General features: G+C 43.1%; 1 protein-coding gene across 3 annotated transcripts in view; it reads left to right on the forward strand.

Annotated features, from left to right (window-relative positions):
* Positions 1-257: 257 nt before the first annotated feature.
* The window catches only part of LCP2 (lymphocyte cytosolic protein 2), a 94,573-nt gene continuing 69,913 nt past the window's right edge, over positions 258-24,917 (forward strand). The window contains exons 1-3 of one of the 3 annotated variants that reach the window (XM_037498963.2): positions 258-337; positions 585-1,138; positions 7,002-7,105. The gene's annotated coding sequence lies outside the window, so the exon portion shown is untranslated. Of the gene's footprint in view, positions 338-584; positions 1,139-4,097; positions 4,117-7,001; positions 7,106-24,917 lie in introns of those variants that run through there. The other 2 variants (XM_054691030.1, XM_054691031.1) reach the window with 2 other exon arrangements.

Here is a 24,917-nt window from a genome sequence, read left to right on the forward strand (position 1 = left end):
CACAGAGCGACGGGTGCAGCGATGCATCCCAAATGTTTGCTTTTCTAGCCAGTGGCAGTGGAACTGTTAGGGGGAAAAGGATGTCCCAAAGCAAATTCCATATAGGCTTTGTGGACTCCACCCCCACCCCAGGTCAAAGCCAAAGACACTGGGAACTCCAAATCCCATCACCACCAAAGGGAAGGTGGCTGGGACCTGAGGGTGGGGTTAAGCAGCCAGGTGGATACAAAAGGCAGACACGTGGGCTTTGGGGGCTCTCCATTTTTGGGCTCTCAGCCAGCTCGCAGCGTCCGGCCAGCTCTGAGAGTGACTTTGGGTTTCCAGGTCGTCGGATCGGGTAGGACGCATTAAAGACTTTATTTCCCTATTTTCTCCCTGAGTTGTACATTTTCCTTATTTCCTTTTCTCTTGTAAATAAACCTTTTATTAACCCTTTTGCGTGTGTCTGTAGTAGAGTATTCATAAGTCCCTTTAAAGCGCACGGGTGAGGATCCACAGCCAGGAACCCGTTTAATATCGGGGTTGCTCTATAACAGAACCAGATGTGTAAGCCTGACCCTAGCTTTGCTCTTCACTTGAAATAGATTGCTTAGAGTTCTTCTGAGTCAGCTCCTCTACAAACAACAGAGCACTGTTTGGAGTTGTTTCCTGCCGAGGACCAGCACGACTCCCACCATCCTTCTCAGCCTCTGATGCTCGTTTCTAAAGCCGATGACCACTGACACCCCAGAGCTGATGAGCTGAGCTAGCTGCCCAAGGATGCCTTGGTCAAGCCTCCAATGTGGAAGGTGGGGCCTAACTTCACAATTTACAGCTGTGTGGAAACAGACTGGGATCAAGGAGTTTGCAGCCAACCTCAGGAGCTCTCACCCTTGCTCATGCTGGTGCCGACCTCCAGCCAGCAGATGCTGATACTATGTATCTGAAGGGACTGAGACTTTGGTTCCTGAAACTTTGCCAAGCACCCTGGCTCATTCAATGCAAATGTTCTTTCTACCTTTGGAAATTTGAAAAGAAAAGAAAAAGATCTACCAAATAGTTTGCAGCCTGGGGTTATCTTTTGTTAATCCCTAGGCAAGCAGGTCTTGTTTTAACTTTTCAAGAAAGAGGGAAATACCAAAGTGATGTCAGTCAGTGGGTAAGTCCCCCACCCACCCATTGCCAGTTCCCCACTTCCGCATACTCACCTCCCACCACCATCCCAGTGCCTCCCCGCCCCCCTCCAGGAAAACACTGAGTCCTATCTCTAAGGCAGATGCTCAGCTCTGCCAAAGGCACAGTCTGCAGTAAACTCAGCTGTCTTCTGTGTCTCTGCTCCCCCTACCTCCCTTTATTTCCATTGGAAAAAAAGAAAATTGCCAAGTAATTGCTCCTTGACAATCCCTGCTGGTCCTAGGTTGTTTCTTTCTTGCTGAGATTATAATTAGGGATCAGTAAATTTAAATAGAAAATCCATGAACAGCACAGAGCCTTCATTTTTCAAATGCTGTTTCGTGCACTCTGAGAGTGGCACTCAAACATGTTTGTTGGCAGTGGTAGCACCGCACTCAGGTGGGGCTGGAAAGCAGGAGACAGCACAGCCCCCGGACTCTCTGTAAAGGTGTCCAAGCAGCAGCAGAATGGATAAGCATTTGCTAGGCATCAAGGCTGGGCCAGCACTTCTTAACCCTTACCTTATTACATCTATCTCAGAGGTAATAAGATGCCCTGTAAGAGTAGCAGTCATTTTAATTCCATTTTACATTTGTGAAAACGAAGGTTCAGAGAGGCGGTGACTTATCCAAGGTCATGCAACTAAAATATGGTCAGCCTGGGACCTGAAGCCTCAGGTGTTTGAACCCTTGGCTTGTGAATTTTATCCTGAAATTTGACTGCTTTTCTGGTGAAGTAAGACCTCAGTCCCAGATCTGAGCAAATTCCAGGTTGTGTGATCCCTCCACTTCCCTCACCAGAGTCTGCATGTGGCCACATCCCAGCCTGGGCCTGTCTGTTCCTTTGTGTCTCCCAAGGTCCATAGGGCAAGGCCAGACTCCTGGTAGGGCTGAGAAGGAGGAAGAGAAACCTGCACCTCGTGTGACCTGTGACTTCTCCCAGGACTAATAATACCATTTCCCCCAAACAACCAGTGTGAGACACTGGATGGACACGGAGCATCTCCTCCAGGTAGAGACAAGGAGACTGAGGTCTCAGAGAGGTCAAATGACTGCTCAAGAGACCTCAGCCAGTGACTGGCTGGTGAAGTCTGGACTCAGGGGCCAAGCTTCTTCCCCAGGGTACTGCAACTCTTTAGAGCTGCGCTTTGACTACCGGGGCTGATTGACCACAGGAGGAAGGAAAGGAGGCGGCTCAAGTTTCTTGGTCACCTAAAAACATGCTGCTTCTGAAGGGACAGGCCTGTCAGCAGTGATTTAACTTTGTCTTTCTTTCGTGTCATCTACAAGGTGAGGGGGTTTACGGTACTCCCCCCCAGATGATATGAGAATGACTGGGCTTAGGCAAGTGGCATAGGAACCCTGCGATGTTCAGTACCATCAGTAGCAAGCAGCAAGCATTTCTTGTTTCATAATAATGTCATTAGCAAATGCTGTGACAGCACTGTGAGATAGTACTATCTCCATTTTTCAGGGGAAATTTAAGGCTCACAAAGAATAGGAACTTGGGTTAGACATGTATCTTTTTAAGTAGTAGATCCATGGGCCCAAGGGAGGCTGATGATCTCAGGCTCACACCCACCCTACTAGCACCTGTCTCAAACTTGGGAGAGGCAGTAGGACAGGGATATCCAGGGATCAGGGGGACATGAGCCACCCAGACAGATCAGGATCTCTAGGACAAGCTTAGAGTTTGGGCTTCTGTGTCTTCCCACCCATCTGCACCCCCATCCCCCCCCAACAAAATGCTGAGGGTACAAGATGCCCTGCAGGCCAGCAACAAGGCCCAGGACCTTGTCACTCAACTGGCCCTGGTACCTACAACCCTTCTCCAGTCGTCAGTCACCAGCTGCAGAGGCTCTTTTATTTGGTATTACGTAAGGAAAACTCCCTCAAAGATCTCAGTGTGCCCTGAAGAAAGCTCAAGCCCTTTGCCCTTTCTTTCTTTTTTTTTTTAAGATTTATTTATTTATTTATGCATACAAAAGCCGGGGTACAGGCCAGAGATGTGGGGGTGGGAGGGTGAGAGGACTCACCAGAGACAGAGTGGGGAACAGAACAGGCAGACTGATGTAACACACTGCTGAGGGGAGCAGCGGGCGAAACAGGAGAGGTCTGCTGCGCCATGTGGGTTGCTTCCTGGCTGGCAGGGGATCAAACTTCTGCTGCAGAGGCTGCGATTGCTTCATAGTGCTGTGCTTAACCCCTTGCGCCATCAGGGAGGCCCCCTTTACTCTTCTTCAAGTCTTATTTGTACTTCTTTCTTTGCCTCTTTCTTCATACACTTTCCTTTTTAGTTCTCTCTGTCTTTGTCTCTCTCTCCTGCTCCTTTCCCTCTGTGCTTCCATCTCTGTTTCTTGACCTGGGACCATCAGCGTTAGTATGTTCCTGAAGTCAGGGAACCCTGGGCCTCTCTTCTGACTCTGCTCCCCCACACTCAGTGCCACCTGGGCCCAGTTTGGCTCTTCGCTAAGGACCAAGCTTTCATGTGTCATTGTGATTTTCCCCGGCCTCGAAACTCATAGCCTTGCTTCTTTCCTCACGTTCCTGAATGTAAATCAATGTTTCCCCCAGCTGGGAAGGACAGGATCACAAGTGGGCCGTGCTGCCGCAAAGCAAAACTTCTTAACCAGAAAGAGGCACACTTTTCCCTTCATGTTCTGCCTGGAGGGGGCAGAGAGAGGAAAGAAAGCAGAAGACCAGAGAGTGGGAGGAACTGGGAAAGAACAAGCAGAGGGTAGAGGAGGGGCTGCAGAGGGACCCACGAGAGGCATACTCATCTCTCTCACCTTGTAGGTAAAGGATTTATGGTTGATTTTCCATTTCACAGAGAGACACACTGAGGCCTCAGGAAACTCCATGTCAATTGAGGAGAGGTCAGAGTTTCTCTCTAGTTAACAGAGGTGCAGCAAGGACAGGAGCGAGGGCATTTCCCAGCCATATTCCACATTCCCTTCTCCCCGAGGTGAGAAATGGACTGGCGCCCCAGTTTAAACCTGCTGTTCTGCTGATTTAGTTTTGGTATGACAAATGCATTTTGGGTGTCTGCAGTTTTTCAGAGAAACCACATTTTATTTTTTTCAGTGTTGGGGCCCACTTGCAACAATACCTTGACCCTTCTTTGCTAAAAGAGGAAAAGAAGGCCATGACCTCAACAGGGCAAGTCTTCAGGAGGAGCCTCACATCCTTCTCCAGCCTTGCCATCTAAGGGCAGAGGCTGAGAGCTGCTTCAGGCCAGCTCACAATCATATGCCATCTGGGGGCTGATGCTGGAAGCAGCTACACCAGGATCCTCCTAACACCTAGGCCAGTTGAGGGCTCAGGCGCTAATCAGCCTTCCACTGTGCCGCCTCTGGAGAAAAGCCACGTTTTTACTAAAGAGCATTTCCTCTAGCTGTGCACCTGAAGGGGGTGGGCGGGAAGAGGGAGGATAGAGCTGTGCTGCTCTGCCCCCTGTCGAATAAGTGCCGTAAAGCCTCCCTTCATCACAGGCCGACAGAGCAGGTCTCAAGTCTGGGGTTTCAGGTTATCTGATTAGAAACCTGCCTTAGCTCCAAGCCTGGTGAGTGAAGGGATTGTTCCAGAATTCCCAGCCTGACCGGCAGAGCAAAGGTCATTATGGAATCTTGGTTCTGGGTTCAGGGGAGCCAATGATCAAAACTCTGGGCTCAGATGTCCCCTAACTGCACCCTTCCTCGAAGTCATGCTGTGAAATGCTTACTTTTAAAAATAACCCCCAAACCAAAAAAAAAAAAAAAAAAAAATATATATATATATATATATATATATATATATACTTATCATGTTTTCTTTTTCCTGAAAGTCAGGCGTGGGTGTCTGCCTCTTATCTGGGTCTGATGAAGTGTGTACTGAACAATGGTCTGGATTTCTCCTCTTGCTTGGCTGGGTGGTGCCATTTGCACCCACCTGTTCTTCTCTGCCCACCTGGGCATCATGGCCAATAGAAGCTCTCTGTATGGGGCCTCCCCGGTGGCGCAGCGGTTGAGCGCTGGGTTGTGAAGCTGCCCGCGGCCTCTGCGGCGCCGGTTCGATCCCCGGCTGCTCCCCAGCCAGCGAAGGAGGGTCCCACATGGCGCGCAGACCTCTCCTGCCGCCCGCTGCTCCCCTCAGCAGTGTACTTCGGTCCTTCTGCCTGCTCTGCTCCCCGCTCTGGCTCTGGTGAATTCTCTTGCCCTCCTGGCTTCTGACTGTACCCAGTGCATGTATAAACCAAACAAACAAACAGATAAATAAGACATGCCTCTAGAAAATTAAAAAAAAAAAAAAAAAAAAAGAAGCTCTCTGTATCCTCAGATAAGCATGGGGTACTGGACAGTCCCTTCAGCCCCCACAAGGACCCCATGGCAAACTCCCAGTGCCTGAGATGGAAGGGCCCAGCATGTGTAGCTGCACCAGCCCTGCAGACACCAGCTCAGAGCATGGCCTAATTTACTAGCAACAGGGGTGCCTTACCTCTCAAGAGACCTAAGTAGAGGGACCCAGCTCTTACCAAACCATGGGACATGGGGATTTCCCTCAAGGCCCAGACCACATATCCTCTGCTGGAAGCCCGCTCCGCACTTCTTAGCAACTCCTTTTGACCCCTAAGAGTGGGAGGGAGGTCTTATGCCCCCAAACACAACGGAATTGCCTGTGACTCATAGCTGGCCCTGCTGGTTGAGAAATTTACTTCCTGGGTGGGGTATTGGGGCACAGCATGTGCGTGTGTGCGTGTGTGTTCTGTAAAATACAGCCTGAGCCTTCCTGGGACCAGAGCTACCTGGACACTTGATCCCAAAACATCCATCTTCCTTCCTAGACCATCTGGGATGACTCAAAGTCTGGTTGGAATTTTTTTTTTTTTTTTAAGGAGAAGGAAAAGAGAACTAAATAAGAACACAAACAATTCAGTAATGCGAAACCAATTGTCTGGTTCCACGCAAAGTGGAGCAGGCCGTGGGGTGTGTTTTAAGGCAGTCTGCATTCGTGGAGCCTCTTGAAGGCTTGCTCTAATGGGCATCCCTCAGTCTACAGCTGCCTTCCTTGTTGGCTTCCAAAGACTTGGGGAGAGGCCACAGTGCTTTCTGCAGACTCTGCCCGGGAGGGCAAAGGGCATTGTCCTGCTGGATCTTGAGGAAAAGAGAAGTAGAAAGGTTTCAGTTTTGTATTCATTTGTTATTGTTGCAAAAGGGACCCATCAACTTGAATATAAACAAAATGGGGAACTGAGACTTATCACATGATTTTGTCATTTTCTCACTTTGGTAGAATAGGAGTGAAGAACAATAGTACTTCTTATGGGTACAGTTTAACTTTAATTTTTCTAAATATTTTTTTTTCATACAAGAGGGTAGGACAGACAAGTGTGGCCTACAAGTGTGTAGGCCAAAGGTGCAGGGGTTAAGAGGATTCACCAGAGACAGAGTGGGGAGCAAAACAAGCAGATTGACTGAAATACACTGCTGAGGAGCAGCAGGCAAGACAGGAGAGGTCTGCTGTACCATGTGTCACCTCCCTGGCTAGGCATCAAACTCGTGCTGCAGTGCTGTGGATAGTTTCATAGTGCTGAGACTTAACCCCATGTGCCGCCAGGAAGGACCCCAGTTTCTTTTAGGCCACAAGGTCATTGTTTAAAAAAGAAGAGTAAAGAGTATTGTAGAAATCTCTTATTTTACCAAGGTGTCTTATTTGTTCTTTTCTCCAAACCCAATCACATTAGTGCTTGTATTCCCATGTCAAGTGAAAGCCCTGAGGCTGGGAGGCGAAGTGATTTGCCCTGGGTCAGAGAGACGAATGCTAGAGAAAGGATTCAAAATCTGCTCTATTGCCAAACTTCTCCATGTTTTTCAGGTTCCTGTTCCTGGTTCTCTGACTCCAATTCCCACCCCTTGTCTATGACCTCTCTTCACTAGGACCCCTGAGGGATTGCAAGAGAGTCAGTCCTGGATTAGGAGGTAAGACTAACTCTGGACTATTTCTAGGCAAGGTAGCTCTCTATCCTTACCTGATTCTGAGATGGGGTGAGGTATCAAGGTGATAATTTCAGTCTGTCCAATAGCATTTGTGCAAAACTCAGGAAATAGGTTATCTTACCTCACACCAGGTGTCAGAGGAGAGGACCTGGTAAAGTTGATGCTGAGAACTCAAAGCAGAGATGGGCCAGTGACACGCTAAATTCAGACTAATAAACTAGCATTGTGTCTATGTATTCACTCTTTCCTTCACTCAACTACCATGTGTGTCTCTAACTCACTGCTGATGGAGTCCAGGCCCCTTTCTGTGACCTGCAAGACACTGCTGCAGGATCTGTCCCTGGTTAATTTTCTATAGAGTGTGTCTCATCTATCTTGCTTACTTATTTATTTTATTTCTATTGGCTGTGCTCCCAGTAGAATGCAGGGTTAATGAGCACAGGACCCTCATCTTCTTTGATCTTGTCTATATGCAAAGAGCACCTGGAGAAATGCCTGGCACACTGATAGTTGGATGGATGAATGGTTGCGTGGGTGGGTAGATAGATGGATGGGTGTGTGTGTGTGTGTGTGTATGTGTAAGTGTAAAGATAGATGGATAAGTAGGGGCATTTGGGTAGGTGGATAGATGGGTAGAAGGATAGATGGCTGGCTGGTGTTTACTGTGTACCAGGTCCCAGTGGGGATCTGGAGATGCATAAAATGCTGTGTCTTTGCTCGGAGTTCACTGAGAAGTAAGGGGCATCTTCTCATAGTCAGGTAGATGTCACTAGGTTTAGTAGAGGCTCCAAGAAAATAAAAGCATTCTATATCTGGAGTAGAAGGGAAGAAGGGATCCAGTTTGGCTAGCGGACAGTGATCAGGAAGTGTTCTGTATGGAGCTGACAATTTCACTGAGTCACGGAAGCTAAATGGTGATTATTCAGATGATCAGTGTATTGAAAAGCTCCCTGGAGCCCAGAAAAATGCAAAGAGGCTGAACATAGTCTGGCATAGACTGGAAACTGCATGATTGCAGGACATGGAGTATGAAAGGTCTGGGGGTGTTTGCTGCTATGCTGCAGTTTTTCACGTTGATTACAGGCATTTATTGCTAGAATTCAAGAATTGTTTGTTGAGTAAAGCAACAAAAGGTGAGCACAACACGAAGGCCTGGGTAGGTGGACCAGAATTGGATAATGCCAGGAACTTAGACCTTAGCAGAAGACAGTGGGGCGTCACAGTGCCTCAATGAGATGTGTTTTTCTGATTCTCACCCTGCTGTAGTACAGGAAATGTGTTGGGGAAATTCCTGGCTGAAGCAGGAAGGGGAGAAGCCTATGGGGGTGATCGAAGTGACAGACGTTGAGCCACTTCAAGGTGGTTTATTAGAGGAGGTGGAGAGGGACACCAGGGATCTGAGAAAGAGAGACTGGACAGGGTGGAATCCCGGATGCACTATGAGGGAGGGAAAGGGGTGAAGATGGAAGGTGGGTTCTAAGTCTCCAGGTGGAGTTGTTATAGGACAGGGAGAGGGGCAGCCCAAAACCCCGCAAACCTGCCTATTCTAAATGGGTTCTGCCATCGCCGCATCAACACAAAACATAGGAGACTTTAATGAAAAGGAACTTTAATAAAACTAGGAAACAATACAGGTAAGGCAAAGAATCTAGTTTCTAAATGAAGCACCCAAAGTTACCCATCCCCTCGTGGGTAAAAGTCCATCCAAATGGGATTGGCCCAGAGCAAGGCCCCAAGGCCTGCCACAAGTCTAAAGCATCTTCCAGTGGGGACCCACAGAAAAGGGTCACAAACAACCGGACAAGCCCGGAAGGAAAAGAGCAAAATCAACATCAAGATAAAGGCTGTCATTGTCACCTCCCCATGGGTCTCACCCACATCTGTGTCACCCAGTCCAAGACCAAAAGACAAATGCAGTTTCTTCACGTGTCTCTAGGCTCCATGTGCCTCCTCCAGGTCTCCTGGCTCCATCCTGCTTCCTACCTCAGTCTCTTCTGCAGCTCAGCTCCACCCTCCCTTGGGTGGGGCAGGGAACCTCCCCCTTTCCTGGGGACCACCTGTTACAGAGTGACTGGATTCCAGTCACTAAATACAGAATGTGTGTGTTGTGGGAAGAAGATTTCGGGGTTTCTGCATGAAGGTACTAAAGGTTTTGTGTCCCAGTTGCTGGCTTTCATGGACCCTTTTCAAGACCCTGGATATGGGGAGCCATGCTACTCATGTCGTCTGACAAAAGTCCGGGCATGGGGCGGATTTCTGAAAAATCAGGAATCTCGTTAGCTGACTCCAAGATTCTCCTCATTTGTTTATGGCTAGTTTCTACCATTGCTAAAATACGCATTTAAAAGTAAAACTGCAAATACTGATCAATCACTGAAAAACCAATTTGATGACAAATGGTACTGCATGATACAAATACTACATTTTTTATAAAATTAGTAGTTCTCGGCCAAAAAGGCAGCAATTCAACATTTGGCCTTACATTAACAAGTGAAAAAACTTCTGGGAACAGAAGCCTGTAAACATCCCTCGGCCAAGTCTTTAATATGAATATGTGGTCTTTTGAGGCAAGTGTTAATTGGAGAAGGAAATTCTTTTACTTTAAAGTTAAAGATAGCAGTTGAGTGGCAGAGGCAAGCCATGCTCCAAGTATAAGAAAATTCCTGATAAGCCAGGAGGTGCCATAGCTGACTCCTGCTAAATTTTTCCTCTTTGTTTAGGGCTAATACCCTTGGATGTGACAATTGGTATGGTAGCTGTTAGAGTATACATTCAAGAATAAGTCAACAGCAGTTTTGTGACTGGTTGAGCTAGTAACCACGGCAGCACAAATAATGCACTCGGAAATAGTCAGTGTTACAACTACTGATATGTCACATATCGACCATTTTTGAGAATCAAAGGCTATAACCATCTCCGCCCCTGTCCCTGATGAAATATTTGTAGTTCCTTAAAACAACAACCAGCAATCTTATGGAAAAGGAAATTGTCCTTTGATCTTAAAGTTAGATACAGAAACTAGGCTGACTAGATAAGTAGAGGAGTAATAGGTAGAAAACTCTTTGTTTAGATTAGGAGACTTCCTCCCTTAATCGAGAGCTGGGGGCTAGGGAAGAGTCAATGTGGCTTGCCTGGCATTAACGCCCTCCAGGCCCTTGGTTTCTTAATATCAAATCAATATAAAAACAATATACTATAGATGATGATTTCTATATCAAAGACTTCTGTTTTTTCCTTTAATGGTTTGGTTATATGTTAGTCTAAACTTAATAGGTTAGTTAGAAATAATCCTTTTGTTTCCCCTCTCCCAGGTAACTTCCTGCCCTTTGTTTCCCCTAGCCCTTGGTTAATCCTTCACTATGGCAAACATGGAAATGTTAGTTGCAGTCACATAAGCCTTTTGTTAGTAATAAAATGACTGGTTGTTTAAGGTAAATGACTATTCTAAGAACACTTTTGTTTAGCAAATGTGCCTCCTTTAAATAAAAAAAATAATAAATGTTGCGGCCTCTGCAGGAGGGCAAATAAACCTTTGGCTGTTCCTGAGAAAGATGCGATTGATTGTTATCTTCCTGCCTTAATGCATATGCTTATGCACTCTCCCGGTTTGCTTGAAATGTATAAATAAATGGCTGCTGAGACCCTCAGCAGGACAATGCCTGCACACTGACCAAGTGTCCGCGTCTCCTCATTCCCCTTTCCCCTAATCATTTCTCTACAATTGTGCCAACGCCTTCCCATCCTTCAGGAACCCCTGACATCCAGACTGCTGCGGCTGGCTCGCAACACCTGGAGCTGATTTTGCACTTACTGTTTTCTTTTTTCTAGAAGAGCCCTTCTTGGCACAATTATAGAAGCTTCAGGCCCCAGTAAACCTGTAACCCCCCCTGGAAATACAAGGGGAACAACTTGCAGGGAGAGACTGTGAGTCCCATGTGGGGCATGTTGGGTATGAACAGATGAAGAGCCTGCAGGGTGGAGATGTGCTGCAAGGAGCATAGTGTGGTGGGTGGAGCATGGGTCAGGGTCAGGGTCCCTATTCTTGCTTCAAGCTGTATGAACTTTGGCAAGTTGTTTGATTTCTCTGTGCTTGGTAAAATGGGATGACAATAATAATACTGCCCTCCTAGGGTCGTAGTAAAGACCAGATGAGATGATGTAAGTGCTTAAACATTGCCTAGTGCACAGTACATCCTCCAGACATGTCACGAGCTGGCTCTTGATATTGTATGGAGAAGTGTGGCTCTGGGGTTCTTCAGAGTGATAATGGTCTTGGACGGTCAAGAAGAGCTCATTAGGGCATGATCAAAAGACCAGGATAGAGCTCTGATATTTAGCAGGGTGACTTGAGGACAAGAAGCCAGACAAGGGGCCTCCCCGGTGGCGCAGCGGTTGAGCGCTGGGTTGCGAAGCTGCCCGCAGCCTCTGCAGCGCCGGTTCAATCCCCGGCTGCTCCCCGGCCACCGGAGGAGGGTCCCACATGGCGCGCAGACCTCTCCTGCCGCCCGCTGCTCCCCTCAGCAGTGTACTTCAGTCCTTCTGCCTGCTCTGCTCCCCGCTCTGGCTCTGGTGAATTCTCTCACCCTCCCACGCTTCTGACTGTACCCAGTGCATGTATAAACAAAACAAACAAACAAATAATAAATAAATAAAACATGCCTCTATAAAAAAAAAAAAAAAAAAAAAAGAAGCCAGACAAGTGGACAAGGATTAGCTGAAGTAGAGAGAGACAGAGAGAGAGACAGAGAGAGAGAGAGAGAGAGGGTCCTTGGAAGCCAGAGGAGGGGAAAATGTCCAACAGACACCTGGTCACCTACTGCTGAAAGTCAAGATCACAGGTGTAGCCTTGGTTAAGTTACCCGTGAGCTCGAGGGTAGGGCTGCCATGCAGTTAGAAACAGAGGAACGAATGTGCACACAGACAGCAAGTGTGCTCTAGAGAACAGTGACTGTGGGCAAAGAGGCAGAGAGAGGGCTTTGTGGTATTTGATTTGTTTTGCTTAGTGTGAAGAAGAGTTGGTGCAGAAGATCTGAGAAAGAAATGAAATAATTGATGGAAAAATATAAATGTTCTGGAAGCTGAGGAAGGGGCGAAGCAAAAGTCAACCCTGAACTGCTCTCTAAATCTGAAAGGAAGGGGCAAGGGTAGGAAGGTTATAAATAATTGTGTAAGTAGGAGGACAGGAAGTGGGGAGGTATGCCTGATAGCATCAGAATTTTTCTGTGAGGCGTGATAATAGGTCATGTGCAGAAATATATCAATATATAGCATCTCTAACTGTGAGGGCATTTAGGAGAAACTGTGATTAAGGAACTTAAAATCTCAAGGGGGAAACTAGGGTTGCTGGAACTGAAGTTCATGGTAAAGTTATTAATATCCTTAAAAATAATTTTACATCAAACAATGTAAAGCAGTAAACACAGCACACCAAGTGAGGACAAGGGAAGCAATTTGCACATCTTTACTAGTGCTAGATAGTGTGTCTTTTCATTTACTTGCTTGCTTGCTCTGCTTGAAGCATTTCAGGATCTTCCTACCCTGCAGTTTAATCAAAATGCTTACAAATTTGTTTTTTTTAAAGTATGAAGAATTGCAAGCACACAACAAAGTCGAAATAATTTACTGTGCATGCCAGTATACCCGCCACCTTGTTTCGTATTTGTGCCATTAGCGTTTTACTAAACCTGTGTATTTAAATAAACTTTTCAGTTTAGAATCGTTTTATATTTACAGAAAAAATTGTGAAGTTCCCACATTCCAAGTGTCCCCTATTATTAACATCTTAGAATGCATTCATCACAGGAATCTGTTGAACTAATATTGAATTAAGATTGATGTGTTATTATTAACTGAAGTCTATACTTTTCTCATATTTCTTTAGCTTTTTCCTACTGGCCTTTTTTCTGTTTCAGAATTTCACCCAGGATAATACTTTACATTTTGTTGTCTTTTCTCCTTAACCTTCTTTCGGCTGTACCAGTTTTTCCAACTTGTTTTTGGTGACCTTGAGAATTTAAGGAATAATAATCCACTGTTTAGTCGAATGTCACTGAATTGGGATTTGTCTGATGATTTTCTTTTTTCAAAAAATAATTCTTTCCAGCTTCATTGAGCTATACTTGATATAACATTGTGTTCTTAAACCTACACAATGTTATATTAAACCTACACAAATGTCCAACATGATAGCTTGGTATATTTCTAAATGATCACTATATGATCATTTCTAAATGATCACTCTAAATGATCACTAAATGATGGAAGTTAATACTTCCATCACCTCAAATAATTATCCTTCCTTTTTTGTAGTGCGAACACTTAAGGTCTTGTGTCTTTGCAGCTTCTGAGTATATGAAAGTTGTTAACTGTAATAACTACACTATACATTAGATCCCCAAAACTTGCTTATCTTATAACTGGAGGTTTGTTTCCTTTGACCAACATCTATCCATTTCTTCCACCTTCTAATTCCCGGCAACCACCATTCTGCAGTCTGTTTATATGAGTTCAAGCATTTTATAATGCACATATAAGTGAGATCATTCAGTATTTGTCTTTCTACTTCTGACTTATTTCACTTAGCATAAATGTCCTCAAGGTCCATTCATGTTGTTGGAAGTGGTGGGATTTCATCCTATCTCATGGCTGAGTAATATTAATATTCCATTGGAGACATAGACTGATGGACAGGTACATAATACATCTTTATCCGTTCATTGCATAGACAGACATTTGGTTGTTTCTGTATCTTGTTATTGTGAATATGATGGCATATTCACAATATTCTAATGGAATATCACAGAGAATGTTGGAAGAAATATCACAGAGTTATAATGCATTCACATCACATTATATAGGTACTCACTACCAACATACTTTATTGCTCTTGATGTTAGTTTTGATCAACTGGCTAAGGTGGTATTTGTCAGCTTTCCCCACTGTAAAGCCACCTCCCCCTCTTCCTTTCCATGTGTTTTCATTGCAAAGAAGTCACTACCCGCAGTCCATATGTAAAGAGCGGGAGTTATGCTCTTTACATAAAGTCCTTGAGGATCTTCTTTGTTTTTATCATGTATGAATCCACCAGTTAGTCACCCGTCTATCCATCCATCAATCCATTTTCTTTTTTTATGCATTTCATCATAAATTTGCAAATGTATTTTATTTTGTTTCCTGTGAGACACATGCTAAGGAACACTGTGTCTTCCTTGTCTGTCTGATCCTCATTTCAGTTGTATACAACTTCTGGTTTCTGGCTCCTGGTCCTCAAATTGCCAAAAAACAAACAAACAAACAAATAAATAAATAGATAGATAGATAGATAGATAGATAGATAGATAGATAGATAGATAGATAGATAAATGAAAATAAAAACAACAACAACAACAAAAACTCTTGATCAAAAATGAGCTTGGAGTATTTAACCCATTTGTTTGCTTACTGAGTAGACACTTTACAAGGTCCCTTGCTGGTCTCTAAGATTCTAGGTCTTGCCTCTTCTAGATCTTGGCTCTACCATGGCAATATCTCATGCAGCCCCACACACTCACTGCCTGAAGGACAGCCTCTCTGGCCTGATCCACAAATAAGATTAAAATTCATGGAACTGTACATACAAAAATTCTAGGGTTCAACACAATGAATTAAAAACAAATAAGGAAAAAGTAAAATTTAACCTCCACTCCTCTTCCTCTCCCAGCTTCCCCTTCTGAAGTTTCCTTTCCCATCTTTAAGTTCCCTCTTTTGCCTTTATCCCCACTAAGTAGGACACTAGATTCACACAATGAGCCTGAAATTCTCTGTTCCCAAGACACAAGTGTAAGTTAGACTTGCACTTCACATAAAGTAACTTGGAGTTAAAGCTAGGTATCTTGTGTTTTGTAAATTTTATACAAAATAATATTATTATAATTTGCAGATATACAAATTTGGTATTTTCTGCAAATGTGTAAATAACTGCCTGATGATAATGCAATTAAAGGATAATTGAAGTCTGTTGGATTTAATATGAATCTGGCAAGTGCTTGTCTAAGTGGAAACTACTTCAGAAACTTTACTTTCCATCATCAGCATACTTCTTTGTTGACATTTATCATACTTTGTCATTTTTTCTATATGTTCATTTCTGCCTCTTGTTGTATATTCACTGAGTGTGTCCTGGTCAGAATGACCCATCGTGATCATCTGGTTGGATGGATGGATGGATGAATGTGATTTCTAAGTATTTTATAAGAAATATCTAATTTTCTGCTGGTACCATTTCATCTTCATCCCTTGACCCAGAGGCATTAGTAATAATAGCTGGCCCCTCTTTATAGTATACTGTAACTTCTGAAATTAAAAAACAAATTAATGAGCATATACTAATGCTGAATTTTTGTATGTACAGTTCCATGAATTTTAATCTTATTTGTGTAAGCCACCATCATGATCAGGATTCAGAGCAGGTTCTAATACCCAGAAAATCTCCCTTCTGCTGTCCCTTTGTAACCATATCCTCCCCACTTGCTGGGCCCTGGCTGTTCTGATGAGTTCTCTATTACTGTAGTTCTGTCTTCTTGAGAATGTCATGTTATAGACTCTCACAGTACATAATCTTTTGAGACTGACTTACTCAAAATAATAGTTTTTGAGATTCATCCAAGTTGTTGCATGTATCATTGTTTTTGATTGTACAGTAGCTTTCCATGGACATGTACCACCATTTATTTATCCACTCATGAACTGAAAAATAGTTGGATTATTTACATGTCCTGGCAGTTGTGCACAGAACTGCTATAAACATTCACATGGAGGTTTATGTGTGAACCTAAGTTTTCATTTCTCTAGGACAAATATCCAAGAATGAGATAGCCATTCATATGTTTCATATGGAATATTTAACTTTATTAGAAACTACCAAACTGTTTTCCAAAGTGATTCTACCATTTTGTAGTCTCATCAGTAATGTAGAGAGTTCTGGTTGTTATGCATCCTCACCAGTCCATGGCTTTTTCAGTATTTTTTATGTGTGTAGCATATGTGGTGTTATCTCAAGTATTTCCTTAATGACTAATAATATTAAATTATGCATATGATTATGTGACATGTGAATATTCTCTTTGATCAAGTGTCTGTTCAAGTGTTTTATCTTCTTTGAAATTGGGCTTTTGCTTTCTTAAAAGGTTATGTATATATCCTGATATCAGATATGTAATTTGGAAAGTATTTTTCCCAATAAGTAGCTTACCATGTATTTTTATTTTCCTACAGTATTTTTTACAGAGCAAATTTTAAAAAATGATAGCCTAATTTATCAGCTTTTTTCTTTAAAGCATAGTACTTTTGTTGACACATCTAAAGCTATCTTGCCTAAGATTTTTCTTGTTTTCTCCTAAAATCTAAAATCTTTATAGTTTTACATTTATACTTAAACCTGTGATTCATCTTGATTTAGTCTTTGTGTGAGGTATGAGATTTAGGTTGTTACAGTTTGTTTTTTCATATTGTTCAAACACATTTGAACCAATTATTCAAGACATTTTTGGAGACTACGCTTCCTCACTGAACTGCCTCTGCACCATTGTCAAATTGTTATAGAGCAACCCCTATATTAAACGGGTTCCTGGCTGTGGGTCCTCACCAGCGCGCTTTAAAGGGACTTATGAATACTCTGCTACAGACACACACAAAAAGGTTAATAAAAAGTTTATTTACAAGAGGAAAGGAAATAAGGAAAATGTACAACTCAGGGAGAAAATAGGGAAATAAAGTCTTTAATGCGTCCTACCCGATCCGACGACCTGGAAACCCAAAGTCACTCTCAGAGCTGGCCGGACGCTGTGAGCTGGTGGAGAGCCAAAATGGGGTCCCCCAAAGCCCACGTGTCTGCCTTTTATATCCACCTGCTGCTTAACTCCACCCTCAGGTCCCAGCCACCTTCCCTTTGGTGGTGATGGGATTTGGAGTTCCCAGTGTCTTTGGCTTTGACCTGGGGTGGGGGTGGAGTCCACAAAGCCTATATGGAATTTGCTTTGGGACATCCTTTTCCCCCTAACAAAATAACAATTAAACATGTCTGCCTGGGTGTCATTCTAGTTGATTCTGTTACACTCACCTCTGTATCTGTCTCTTCACCAAACCATGTTGTCTTGATTACTATAGCTTTGTAGTAAATGTTAAAATTAGGTAATGTGTTTCTTTCAACTTTACTTTTCTTTTTAAAAATCGTTTTGAGTATTGTAGGTCTTTTGCATTTCCATATAAATTAGAACCAGCTTGTCTACACAGCATGCTTCTCCACTTATTTAGATATTTTTTAGTATCTTTCATCAACATTTTTTAGTTTTCAGTATATAGATCCTATATGGAATTTGTATGATTTCCACTGAAATTTTTCATTTCCTGAGAGCTTTTGCAGTTTGTATTTTCATTTTTAATAGTTATGACATTCACTTTCATTCTACTATATTGAAATGAATTGCTTGTAATATGTCTAAATTGCTTCTTATATGTCTACTCTGTGTTCTTTAACATCACAAAATTCTAAAACTTGTTTTAAATGGAGATCTTTGGATTCTCCATAGACATTACATTATCTACAAATAGGAACAGTTTTATTTCTTCCTGTTCAAACTAAATGTCTTCACTTTCTTATTTATTGCACTTAGTAGCACTTTCCAGTATGATGTTGAATGGAAATGATGAGAGAGGCCATTCTTGCCTCATCCGAATCTCCATAAGAAAAGCATTAAGTCAGGGCCTCCCTGGTGGGTGGCATAGTGGGTTGAGCGGTTGAGCACAGCACTGTGAAGCTGTCCTCAGCCTCTGCAGCACTGGTTCAATCTCCAGCCAGCCAGGGAGATACCCACATGGCGAGGCAGACCTCTCCTTTCTCACCTGCTGCTCCCCTCAGCAGTGTACTTTGGTCCTTCTGCCGGTTTTGCTCCCTGCTCTGTCTCTGGTGAATTCTCTCACCCTCCCGGGCCTCTGGCCTGTACCCCAGTGCTTGTATAAATAAATAAATCTTAAAAAAAAAAAAAAAAAGAAAGCATTCAGTCATTTACAATTAGCTGTGATGTCAGCTGTTTATTTTTTTGTAATATCCCTTTATCAGATTGAGAATATTTCCTTCTGTTCCTCATTGGCTGAAAATTTTTATCTTGAATGAGTGTTGAATTTTTCAAATGTTTCCCTGTACCAGTGATTATGTGATTTTTTTTTCTTTAAATTGTTAGTATGGTGAATTTTTTAAATAAAGATTTATTTATGCATACAAGAGCTGGGGCTATAGGCCAGAGATGCAGGGAGTGAGAGGATTCACTGGAGACAGAGCCAGAGCGGGGAACAGAACAGACAGACTGACTGAAATACTCTGCTGAGGGGAGCAGCAGGCGAGACAGGAAAGGTCTGCTGCACCATGTGGGTATCTCCCCAGCCAGCTGGGATTGAACCCGCACTGCAGAAGCTGTGGACAGCCTCTCAGCACTGCACTCAACCACCCGTGCCACTAGGAAGGCCCAATATGGTGGATTTTTAAATATTATACCAGTTTTGCATTCCTGACACAAACCCACTTGGTTGTGGCATATTATTTTTTTAATATATTATTGGTTCTGGGCCTCCCTAGCGGCACAGCAGTTGAGTGCTGGGTTGCGAAGCTGCCCACAGCCTCTGCAGCACCGGTTCGATACCTGGCTGCTCCCCGGCCACCTGAGGAGGGTCCCACATGGCGCACAGACCTCTCCTGCCACCCGCTGCTCCCCTCAGCAGTGTACTTCGGTCCTTCTGCCTGTTCTGCTCCCCGCTCTGGCTCTGGTGAATTCTCTCACCCTCCCGCGCTTCTGACTGTACCCAGTGCTTGCATAAATAAATAAATAAATAAATAAATAAATAAATAAATCTTTAAAAAATATATATATATATTATTGGTTCTGATTGGTTAATATGTTGTTGAGGATTTGGTATTAGCATCAATATCAGGGATATTACTTGAATTATTTTTGTTTTGATATCAGTGTCTGGTTTTGATATCAGGGCTATTTCGGCCTCATAAATTAATTGTAAATATTTCTTTTTCCTCTATTTTCTAGAAGAGATTACATAGAATTCATTTTCTTTCTTTCCTAAATGTTTGATAGAATTCTTATATGAGGTGATCCCCTTTTGGGACAAAGGTTTTAGTTATCAATTAAATTTCTTTACTTGTTATAAGGCTAATTAGATATCTGTTTGATGTATGGTGAGTTTTGAAAGTTTTTAGTTTCCAAAGAATTTTATGTAAATTTTCAAATTTATGAGTTGCTGGGAACATTCCCTTATTTTTTTAAAGGTTTGTAGGGTCCCTATTAATAATAATTTCTTCTTTTATTCCTGATATTGGTAATTTGTGTCTTTTTTCTTTCTTTTCTTTCTCATTCTTGTTAGAACATATCCATTTTATTATGTTTTTGAGAAGTCAAATTTTAGTTACATTAACTTTTTTTTTTTTTTTTTATAGAGGCATGCTTTATTTATTTATTTATTTGTTTGTTTTTTTTTGTTTATACATGCACTGGGTACAGTCAGAAGCGCGGGAGGGTGAGAGAATTCACCAGAGCCAGAGCGGGGAGCAGAGCAGGCAGAAGGACCCAAGTACACTGCTGAGCGGAGCAGCGGGCGGCAGGAGAGGTCTGCGCGCCATGTGGGACCCTCCTCCAGTGGCCGGGGAGCAGCCGGTGATCGAACCGGCACCGCAGAGGCTGCGGGCAGCTTCGCAACCCAGCGCTCAACCGCTGCGCCACCGGGGAGGCCCTACATTAACTTTTTAATTTTGTTTCCACCTTCAGTTTCACTAGTTTTTCTCCTATCTTTATATTTCCTTTCTTCCACTTAATTTGGGTTTATTTTGCTCTTCTTTTTGTAGTTTAGTAAGGTGAAAGCCTAGCTTCTTGAATTGAGACCTTTTCTTTATAAGCATAAATCTATAAATTTCCCTTTAGCACGCTATTAGCTGTGTCCCACAATTATGCTATGCTGTGTTATAATTTTCAAATGTTTTTGAATATATTTTAATATTCAAAGTATTTTCTAATTTCTCTTTATTCTTTATCTTTCATTGATAAATTATTTATAGTATATTAATTCTTTAGTGTTTTATATTTTTCTGCTATCTATTGTATGCTGCTAGTCTAATTCCACTATAGTCAGTTGATTCAATTCTTTTAAATTTTTAAGGTTCTTATTTTATGACATAGTGCATAGCCTGTCTTGATGACCAATCTTTGTGCCCTTGAAAAGAATACACATTTAGCTGTTGTTGGTAGGCGGTTCTGTAAATATCAATTAAATCTAGTTACTCAGTGATGGTGTTCAGTTTTTATGTCTACTAGTTTTCTGTCTACTGAGAAAGAAAGAAGTATTGAAGTCCTCAGCCATAATTGTGTATTCTTCTAGTTTTCCCTCTCATTTCTGACATAGTTTTCTTCATGTATTTTGAAACTCTATTAGGTACATACAGATTTGGTATTGTTATGTCTTCTTGGTTATAGTAAGGCTGAGATCGATATTGCTTGTATATTTTCCCTCCACGTTTCACAGCTGTGCTTCAAAAGTCACTACCTCCTAGCTAACCATGGGAAATAGTCTTCAATATGCTCTAAGCTGGGATATAAGCCCTGATAGTACAGGCTCATTGGACAAAAAAAGAGGACAAGTCTAAGGCAAGGGATTTCTTTTGTAAAGTATCATCAGTGCTACATATCTTGTTCACCTTGCACTGGTGAGCACTTAGGCTGATTACATGCTTTTCTCTTTACTACACTGTTAAGTGCTTGAGGTCGGAGACCATACTGTTCAACTTTGGATCATTACCACATGGCTATTCCTAGTCTCAAATGAGTCACTTACTAAGGAAGATGTGGAGGATGAATCATTATCATTAAGCAGGTGAATGTTCTTACTCAGTTTTGAGTATACTAATATACTCCAATTTATCCCCAGGGCACAGATGCATTAGCCTTATCCCCCTCCTTACCATCCCCTAATCCCATAAGAATTTAAGTTTTCTGAGACTACCTGTCCATTTTACGTCCACAATCCCTCCTAACATTTACAAGTGTCTTGCGGTAAAGACCAGTGTATTGGTCATTTTTCAATAAAATTAGGGGGGCATGGACTGTTGCATGAAAGTTGTCCTTGGTTAACTGAGTCCCAAATCTAGAAGTTGCCTAAGTTCTTGCAGTCAATTGAATAGTGTCTCTCCCAAACGTGAATATGACCTTCTTTGGTTAAATTAAGATGAGGTCATACTGGGATAGGATGGACCTTAAATCCAATGACTGGTCTTCTTTTGAGGAAAGCCAAGGAATGTTCAGGGTTGCTGGTAAGCCCCAGAGCAAGGAAGGATACTTCCCTAGAGCCCTCAGAGAAGGCTTGCTTTCTGACTTCTGGCCTCCAGAGCGGGGCGGCTAAACCTGTTTTGTTTCACCTAGTGTGTGGTAGTTGCTTGTAGTAGCCTTGGGAAGCTAATGCAGCCTTTAACACATGGAGCAGTCACAGGCATCAGGACATAGGAGTTACATTCAGGAGATGAGACACCCTTCCCGGGGGTTAGGTCCAGTGGAAACTTCCCAAATCAACTAATTTAGACCTTTCCTCTGAAAACTATTTCAGTTTCTACCCTGTTAGTGGAAGAAATTCCCAACCCAGATGGCCACAGTCGCTAGGGGTAAAGTGTGTTCCTTCCTTCTTGCTCATGAGGCTACAGAGAATTGGAACTGTGGTGGGCCTGAGTCCCAACCCCCAAGCACAGATCCTAGTGTGTGACATTACCTGGGAACATAGTGCATAGTGGGAGCAGGAAACAGGGATGCTCCAGGAGGAGCTTGCCGCCCTGCATGGAGGGCAGACCCTCAGCAGGGACTATCCCCAATGCCCCCCACACATGGGGATCCAACCTTTGCTCACTGCTGGGTGCCACCCCTCTGCTTCAGCTGTGCCCTTTCTCACCTATACTTGGGGAACTACTAGAATCCCAAGTGACTATAGTTTGAGGTCCCAGATTCAGTCACCTCACAGCTGACCCTGAGACTTTGGAATGGTGCTTGTTCTGGAATCTGCTCCCTTATAGAGTCAAAACCATAGACTTCCTTGCTTCCCTAATAATCCCCATGCAAGCCTTCATATCACAGACATTCTTGGTATATGCCTTTTCTCATTCATCTAATCAACTATCCTCATTTTCTTAGCCAGCAAAGGCTCAGTGATTCCAAGATACATAGAGGGGGGAGGGGAGAGAGAGACAGGGCGGGGAAAGAGAGAGAGAAACCACACCCTCAGTAGTGTCTGGCAGAGTCCATCTTGTAGGGGGTCTTACTGGGCAGCTGAGGGTGCATAGTCTTGGGTCCCTCCCTCACTCACTCCCCTAATGACTGGGCTTTGGAGCTGGGACTTCATCTTGTTCCATGCTAGACCAGTGATGTGGGGGTGCTCCAGGCTTGAAGACAGCTATAGCAGAGCACATATTGGCACAGGAGAGCCCTTCATGGCCTGGCTGGGGCCCTGTGGATGCACGAACTCTTCCAGAAGTATAGCCCACTCTGGCCTTCTGCACAGGCTTTGCATTTTCATCTATAGTGTTAGGCTGCCATGTTTCAAGCCCTTCTCTGTGGGAGGCATGTTGCTGAGCATTGTCTTATTCTTAATTATGGTTGTTAAATATTTCAAACATAAAACAAGCACTTTCTTTTTCTTAATTATTTTTGTTAAATATTTCAAACACAATAAAAGAAGACAAATCCCTATGCACCCCTCACTTCAACGCGACAAATTAATATTGTGTCCCTTTAGCTTCAGATTCCTTTGTTTTAAGAATGAAAACTTAATAGGTTGGAGTCCTTCCCTCTCCCCAGTTCCCTTTGTCTCCCTCCTTTCTTAGATACCATTGCCCACCTAAAATTCGTTGGCAGCCTTCCACCCATGTTTTTACACATGTACCACCAGTATAAATATTCATAAAGAATATATAGTGTTGCTTGTTTAAGCCCATTTTCTTTATTGTGATAAAAACATGGCACAAAATCTACCCTCTTAACCAATTTCTAGGCATACAGCCCTTTAGTGTTAGTGGTGTATACTTTGTGTGAGGCTGCTCTCTGGAGCTTTCATTTTGCATGACAAACTCTGTTTCTATTGAATAGCAACTCCTCATTCCCCTCCCTCCCAGTCCCAGGCAATCAACATTCTATTCTGCTTTTACTAGATAGCACTTGACTGCTTTAGGTACCTCACATTAGTAGAGTAATGCAGTATTTGTCTTTTCATGACTGGCCCATTTCATTTAGTATAATATCCTTCAATGTTATCCATGTTTTAGCAAATGATTGAATTTCCTTCCTTTGAATAATTTGTATTTCCATGTTCACTCAGGCATTTTTTACAATAATTCAAAGATGGGTACCTAAGTACGCATCAGTGACTGATGGATAAAGATGTGTTCTATCCATACAATGGAACATTATTATTATTTCCATTTTTATACATTGTCTAAGTGAATCTAGAAGGGTGTTAGTATTCCCATTTTACAGATGAGAAGATAAAGGCACAGTTAAATTAAGTGATCTGTCCATAGGTGACAGTAAATGGTAGAAGCTTGTGAATCTCCTCATTGTTTAAACATAGCTTCTTTAACCCTCCTGCCTTACTTCCAGCTATTGTCCTCCCACAGTGCACAGAAAGGCTGTTCCTCTGCTTTTTGTCCCTTGCCAGCCTTTGCATCACCTACACCATTGATCTCTAAGGGACAGATTATTTGTCTGTCTCACACAGGTACAGGGATCAGGTATGGGTACACTGTGGAGTGGCAGCAGACAGCACAGGGCCTGGCACCAGTAAGTGGGCAATAAGAAGTATCCAGTAAATGTGGGAAGCAAGCAAGGAACAGGAGGAAGGCGCATCTGAACTTCTCCAGCACCAGCAGGATATACTTCACTTGGAAACAGTCTTTTGTCCATGCCCTTGAGTTAACGCAGCCAGAATTCTTGATTTTTTTTTTTTTTTTAATTCATGAGCTTCCCATAACTTCCCTTTAAAAATGATCAGAAAAACCTCAACTTGCCTTTATCTTTTACTGATTAGTCACTGGACAAGAAAAGCCTATCTCTCTCTCTCAGTCTTGGCTTCGCTGATACTTGCAGATAAGGGCTGGATGGCCAATAGCAAGCAGAAGCTTAAGATTATCTGTCTCACTCAGAGAGGTAGGAACAAGAAGATTCGTCCTTGGCTTGACACATCCGGGACCAGAATCTGGCCTGAGAGTCTCCCCAGAGGTTCTTCCCACTGCTAGACTCCATTTTCACACCATCACAACTAACCGTCTTGAGTTCTGTCTTTCCCAGCGTCACCCATAGTTACTTCAGTTGCATCTATTTCTTTTTAATTTGAGAAACTCTTCTTTGTGAGCAATATCACGTGAAATCGTGAGTTAGGAGAGCTAATCGTATTTTTCTTACCACAGCAATGTATGTGTGCACATACTTCTTAACATTTTCAAGACGTGAGTATGCGTTTGCTCTAACTCACATTGCCTGTGTGTCCCAGCTGGGGGATCCCTGGCACACTGAGCTGCCATTCTGTGCCAACCTGGCCACATTGAATGCACAATTCAGGACATAAACTGGGTGGTGGGCAAACCTCGACGAGGAAGACAAACCAAAGAATCATCATGTTTTGGATGCCAGTGCTCCAGCTCCAGCCTTGCCCAGCCTGAGCTGGGTCTTTTGTTTCTTTATACAGAGTCTCTAGAAGGAGAACTTTTTTCTTTACAGCTATAACCCAG

Source organism: Talpa occidentalis, unplaced genomic scaffold (assembly GCF_014898055.3).
Source record: "Talpa occidentalis isolate TD23 unplaced genomic scaffold, MPIMG_talOcc4v2.1 talOcc4.9, whole genome shotgun sequence".
Lineage (NCBI taxonomy): Eukaryota > Metazoa > Chordata > Mammalia > Eulipotyphla > Talpidae > Talpa > Talpa occidentalis.